Source organism: Marmota marmota, unplaced genomic scaffold, assembly GCF_001458135.2.
Source record: "Marmota marmota marmota unplaced genomic scaffold, marMar, whole genome shotgun sequence".
NCBI classification, from domain to species: Eukaryota; Metazoa; Chordata; class Mammalia; order Rodentia; family Sciuridae; genus Marmota; species Marmota marmota.
In genome coordinates this window covers 6,536,962-6,543,795 of record NW_026000171.1, presented here as the reverse complement: position 1 = coordinate 6,543,795, position 6,834 = coordinate 6,536,962, and positions in this window count along the sequence as shown.

The window sequence follows — 6,834 nt, the reverse complement described above, 5'->3', positions numbered from 1 at the left end:
CTTTTTCTTCTAACAACCCACTCTTAGGTAATCCAGTCCTGTAAGAATGAGATCTCCCACCTGAGAACTGGCAGAACCCATTCCCCTGACCCAAGCACCTCCCACAGGCTCTACCTCCCAACCTGGCCTCAACTTGAGTTTTGATAGGGACAAAACCATGGCTGAATCACTGCAAGAAGAGATGGCAAACTTGGATAGGGTAACTTGTTAGGAGTTTAAAAGAACGACTATTTACTATTTACTAAATCCTAGTGACTCAGGAGGCTGAGTCAGGAGGATCACAAGTTCAAGACCAGCCTCTACAACTTATCGAGATGCTAAGCAACTTAGTGAGCCCCTGTCTCTAAATAAAAAATAAAAAGGGCTGGGGATGTGGTTCAGTGGTTAAGTGCCCATGGGTTCGATCCCCAGTCCCCCTCTCCCTGCAAAATACTACTGAACTATACACATAAATCTTACATTATATGAATTTTGTGCTGTATGCATTTTACCCCAACTTTTGAAAAGAAGCAGGGAGTGGGGGTGGAGGTACAGCTGCCCAGTCTGGACCCCTGCTTTGTCTTCCAAAGCCTGCTTCCCATTTTTCAAACATCGATCACAACAAAACCCTAGCTCTGTCTGTATTCTAGCACAGCTTTGAAAGGGAAAGCACATTTTCAGATTCCTAATGCCTTTAAATCATGACTCAGCCAATTTTTACTATTAACAAAGGAGGAAGCAGGAGCAAATAAGGCCATTAAGCAAAACACTGCGGTCTAGCTTGAACACGGGCCTCCTGCACATCAGCCTGGCATCAACCTAGATTCGCAGATGCATGGGGGCTGCAGTGCAGCGGGCGGTGGGACATAAGCCTCCTTCTGCCTGGAGAGTCTGGGGCACATCAAAGTCCTGGGAGCAGAGGGCAGGGGGTTAATTAGAGGTGGGCCAGGCAGGCAGCAGCTGCACGCACAGACTGTCTGCCTAGGAGAGGCTTCCCCGGGGGACCTGCCGGAACTATAAATACACGGAAGTAACCCCTCAGAGCAAGAGGGGCGCGCATGCGCTCATGGGAAGGAATATCAGAGGAAAGACTGAGGCCGGAAGCCACTCAAAGAGGGGGATGCTGAGGGGATGTAGGTTGTAGGGGAGGACCTGGAGGTGCAAAGGAGCTGGTGAATTTCCACAGCTCTCTGCATGTCTTCCACTTCCCAGCCCAGCAGTAGCGCAGGGAGAACTCCTGAAGAGGCTTCCAGGAGCAGGCTTTGAGGGCGAAGACCAGAGATGCCAAGGGGTACTGGCCACAAACCAGTAGCTCCCTATTTGACCCACAAGTGAGCCCTGACCCAACTCCAGGTCCTGACCTGCTATGGGTGGGCCTGTGCAGACAGGGAGTGGAGGCCATGTGGCAATGTGACAATGTCCATATCAGAGACAGACCCGCAGCTCCACTGTGGGACACTGTGAGGACTGGGAAGGCTGGGACCCAAGCCCAGGTCCCAAGGCCAGTCTGACCCAGTGGGCTTGGAGTTGTAGCACAGGGAAGACAGAGCCCTCGCCTTGGGAAGCTGCTGCTCCCTTAATTCTAGTGTGCCTTTGGGCAGAGTGCAGCCCTCCCTGGGCCTCAGTTTCCTGATCTGTAGGTTGGAGGGGCTTGTGTGCTTGAGTCCTCCACAGGTGGCCTTGACCTCCCTGCCCTGCTACACATGGCCCTGTATCTGAGGAAGGTTTACATTTGCTCAGTTCTGGTGAGTCACAAATCTTCTCAGGGAGGGCTATCCAAGTGATGGTGGCCAGAGAGAGGTCACCAGCAGTACTGAGAGCGAGGGCCACTGTGCTTAATATAATATGAAGATGAGATTCATCTGTTATTAATTAGCCTTTTAACTAGGATAAACATTCTCCTTGAAGTCTTATTCATATTTATTATTTGCTTCACAAACTATGGAAAACACGGGAACTTGGGGGCTCTGGCTTCAGGGGATCTGGTTTGAACACCAGCACTGTTCTTTCCTAACTCTGTCATTGAAGACATCTCATTTTTCTTACTTGTAAAACAGAGATGGTTCAACCTGTCTGCATTAAGCATCAATGTATTCCGCTTCAAATAACAGAAAACCCAACTAACTTACAGGGATTTGTTAAAACTAAGCAAGAAATCTGAATAGGCAGTTCCAGCACAGCTCATTTGGTTCAGCTGCTCTGGGATGCGTGCAGACCTTCTTTCTACCTTTCCTTCATTTGTGTTCTGACTTTCATCCTCATGTTTGCCACCTCATTATCACAAAATGGATGCTGCTATTCTAACCATTACATTCAAGTTCTCCGTGGGAGGCAGAAGAGCCATGCCTCACCCGCTGCACCAGCATATGTATGTTTCTGAGCCACTGGCCAGAAGTGGGCTATATGGTCACCATGAGCTGCAAGGTAGGCTGGAAAGACAGGAATGGGTTTACCCTAACTGCTTGGGGTCGGGTATTGTTATCAAGGAAGAACAGAGTGATGGATATTATGTTGCCAACTATGTCTACCTCACTCTCAAAGCTCTTAGCACTGGGTCTGGCATTAATGCATTCCCTATTATCATTCACATTTAAGTTCTCGTCCTATATAAGGACTAATGGGCAAATCTTTATTCCCAGGGCACTTTAAAGGGAGCTGGTAAAGGGTATCCCCCTCTTTTCAGAGAAAAAATCAAAGTTATGCAAGAAAGGGCAGAGACCAGGGCAACGACTCTGCTGCAGAGCGCAGGGGCCTACTGGAGCCAGGACTTGCATGGCCTTTTTGGTTTGTTGCCATGGAAGACCTGATTGCTAGTCCACACTGTGATACTAACCACCTGTGTGACTTTGGCCTTTCATCTCTTAATCTTGTCATCTATGTACAAGAAATGGTCGAGAGGATGGTCTGAGTGGTAGATGTGAGCTCCAGTGCTCTATGAAAATCAGGACGTTTGAGTCTCAGGAAACAGAGTGGGCTTAGTGACTGGGAGTAGGCAGTAAGCGAGTACACACAACAGATACACATGGGCACACCCATGCACACACACCACACGGTGCCACTTCAGACACGTGTATGCAACACACAGAGGTAGATGCAAATTCCATGCATGTTAAGCCGTCTGCCAAGAAGGGCCCCAGTGACACAGCATAAGAAGCTTGTCAAAGGAGAGAGAAGGATGAAGGACAGGCTGGGGCTGAGATCTGCTGGCCTTGGTGGCACCTGTCACATCAGGCCGACAGGCAGAGTTCCCAGGGTCCTCCCTAAATACGGTACAGAAAAGTGTGACTACATCCATGCTCCTTGGAAACTACCTTCTAGGTCACGTCACTGGAAAGTCCAAGCCACTTGCACTTGCTGTATTTCCATTCCAGATGGAGGTCAGATGGCCCAGAGGAGGAAAAGCAGAGAGGCTTGGGAAGCCCTCTGGGAGAGACCCCTGGGCACCCCAGCAGGGGGGGAGGGGGAAGGAATCCCAGGAGTGTCGCTTCAAAATCAGAGTCCCGCCAGCCTCGCCTTCACTCCCTACCTTCTCTTGAACTTGCACTTCTGTAGCCACAAATGATCAGAGCCCTGAAGAGGTGGGGGCACCCTGCAGGTGACAGTGCACATCAAGGACGTTGCAATGAGTACTTGGCCAGGTGGACAAGAATGCAGTGGAAATAAATCCCGCAGGCCACCCCACTACCTGGGCGGAAAAATGGCATGAACTTAAATTTAGAATCACTAAGTATCCTGGCAGTGCAATTCTCAAAATCGCACTGTTGTTCAAAATGTTGGGGCCCCAGGGCTGGGGTTGTGGGTCAGCGGTAGAGCGCTCGATCCTCAGCACTACATAAACAACAAACAAACAAATAAATAAATAAAGGGTGTTGTGTCCACTACAACTTAAGAAAAAAAAAATGCTGGGGCCTGTGCCAGTGAGAGCAAGGCTCTGGAAACAGGTGCTGAACATGGTGGTGACAGGCCACAGAGGCCGGAGGGTAGAACCAGAAGCGATTGCTTGTGGAGAGGGGCTGGCTCCGGCAAGGAGCAGGCAATTTCCCTGTAGACCCAGCCAGGTCCTGTGAAGGAAGCCTGGTCCAGGCGGCTGCTTGCGCAGAAGTTGCTGTTCTGAGCTTCCCAAGGACAGCATCCCTGAAAGGCCAAAATGGGCACTTGTCTAATTGTGGGAAATGTCCAGGGTTAGCATCATCCAGGGCCAACAAATTAAGACAAGCTGGGAGCCCAGGGATGCCGTCTGGGTTTTTCTTAAAGCAACTTTGTCTTAAAAACAGTAAGACAGAGGTTGAAAGAAATCCTGTGGCCCTTAGGAAGGGTTCATCTTCTTCATCCAGAAGGGAGAATGTTCCAGAATATTGTAGAGGTTTTCCAGTAAAGAAATTGCCTGTAATCCCAGTAGCTCAGGAGGCCGAGACAGGAGGATCGCAAGTTCAAAACCAGCCTCAGCAAAAGCGAGGCCCTAAGCAACTCACTGAGATCCTGTCTTTAAGTAAATAAAATAAAAAATAGGGCTGAGGATGTGGCTCAGGGGTCGAGTGCCTCCGAGTTCAATCCCTGGTACCTCCCCACCAAAAACTTGCATTAAAGGAAGTCAACATTTTGTCATAGTATTGTCTTCAAGTGACCTTGTGTACACTGGCCTGCCCTCCCCGGTGGAACAGCCCTGTGGCATGCCTTGGTTGGGCTCAATGTTCCTGTTCAGAGAACCCTTGGCCGTACCATGGAGGACTGGTAAAGAGGCTCCTGGCTTGCCTCAGGAACACAGTGGCAGAAGGAGAAGCAGCAAATGGGAGTTGGAGCCTCTGATGATCATGCGCAATGGGGCTTCTGGGGACTTCTGAGTCCAGCCTTCTTTTTTTTTTTTTCCTGAAACATCACTGGAACCGGGAGAGAAGGGGCTTCCTCTGTGTTGTGCCTAAGATGTGCCCTGTTTCAGGGAGTGTGGAGGGAACAAGATGGGCATGCTCATAACTGTGGATCTGTTCTGGTCACCTGTCTGTGACCAGTGGCCTCTGGGTCCCTTGAGCCTCCACCCCTCTGTTTTGTATCTCCTTGTCTTCCTTCATGGGGACTCCATTGGTGCCCCAAGGAAGGCACACTCCACACTTCTCTGTAAAGCGCCCTCTGGAATCCACTCCTCATGCTCTCCTCTTTCCCATCTCTAACTGTGGTCACTTTATGCCTCATGTAGCCCTTGCTGTCCTGCCACCGCAACTCATTTTTAAGTGGACATGTTTCTTTCTCTTCCTCTCTCCCTGCTCCTCCCTAATCTCTCCCCTCCCTAATCTCAGGGGAAACAGGATTGCCTTTCCTATTCATTTAGGCAGATTTATCTGTCCTTGAGCATACAGCCACCCAAGGAAGGAAGTAATCCAGACTTTGGGGATGATACCAGAAGACCTCAGAGAGGATTGTCTCCCAAATTAACAAGTGAATTTCAACTCCAACAGAGAACAGAGAATGTAGCCTTTGAATCACCTCCTTAAAAGCCCCCTGTTCCTGCTGATGAGCAGAATCACAGTCTTTGGGACAGGAGTCCCCCGTGTTTCTCCTTTGCTAGCAAAGCAGTAAACCTTTTTCCTTTTTCTCAACACCATCTCCTCGTTATCCGGTTGGCATGGGGATACGGACTGAGCTTCTGTGACACGTTCACTTCCCTTCCTCCCCTTCCTCTCTGGTTTCTCTGCAGCCCACACCCCACCAACCTTTGTTTGGTGCCCACTGTGTACCTGGAACCGCGCAGGGTCATACAGACTCAGCGGAGGACACTAAGGAGCTCACAGGCTACTGAGAAGACAGACACAGGGACACTCCTATCCAAAAGGCCAGAGAGGGAGCAGCTCCCTCTCTGGATCTTCACAAAACTTGCCTGTGCTCCTGTAGAGGCAGGTTAAGTCTGATAGTAAGCCCAAGTACACTGCAGGGCCCACCAAGTCTTAAGAATAGTGTACACTCTGGGGAACCATCCCAAGAATTTCCCAAACACATCGAGCATGTGAGGTCAGGCTCTGGCTGAAAGTAACAGAAAACCCTACTCAATTGATTTAAAAATAAGAACAATTTAGCTGGGCATGATGGGAGGCTGAGACTGGAGGATCACAAAAGTGAAGCCAGTCTCAGCAATTTGGTGAGGTCCTCAGCAGCTTTGTGAGACCCTGCTTCAAAAAATAAAAAGGACTGGCGATGTAGCTCAGAGGTAAATGCAACATTGGGGTAAATTCTCAGTACAAATAATAGTAATAATAATAATAATTTAATATCTCATAAGAGAGCTAGAGGTAGGTGATCCTGGAGTTAGTTAATGCAGCAAAAGATGTCACTGAAGATTCAAGTTCCTTCCATTTTTCTTTCCTGACATACTCAGTATTTTGGACTGTCCTCAAGCCAGCTCCCTTCCTGGTCACAGGATGGCTGCCACTGTTTCAGACATTACATCTAGACATAATATCATCTTGATGGGGAAGAGAGATTGATTTTTTCTATATCTCTCTCATTTTATCTGTGAAAAGCATCTGTTGCAGAAGCCTCCCAGCAGACTTCCTTTTACTTATCAATGACCACGCCTAACGGAGGCGAGGCGGAGGCATGTGAATGGGGACAGTCATAACTAGCTCAAACCAACTGTGACTCTCTTTCAGGCTGGGACTGGGGCCTACATCCCCAAATAAATGTGGTCACGCCAAATAAATGTGGTCACGCAAAGGACACCTGAAAACCCAAGGGCTGATGGAATGGAGGAAGGGGAGTGGTGGGTGGTTGTGGAATGCCCTGGGTTGGGGGGTGCCTGTAACACGTGCATGGAGGCCTGTCTCCAGTCAGTGGGTTCTGCCTGCACAGCAGGCGGGGGGGGGGGGG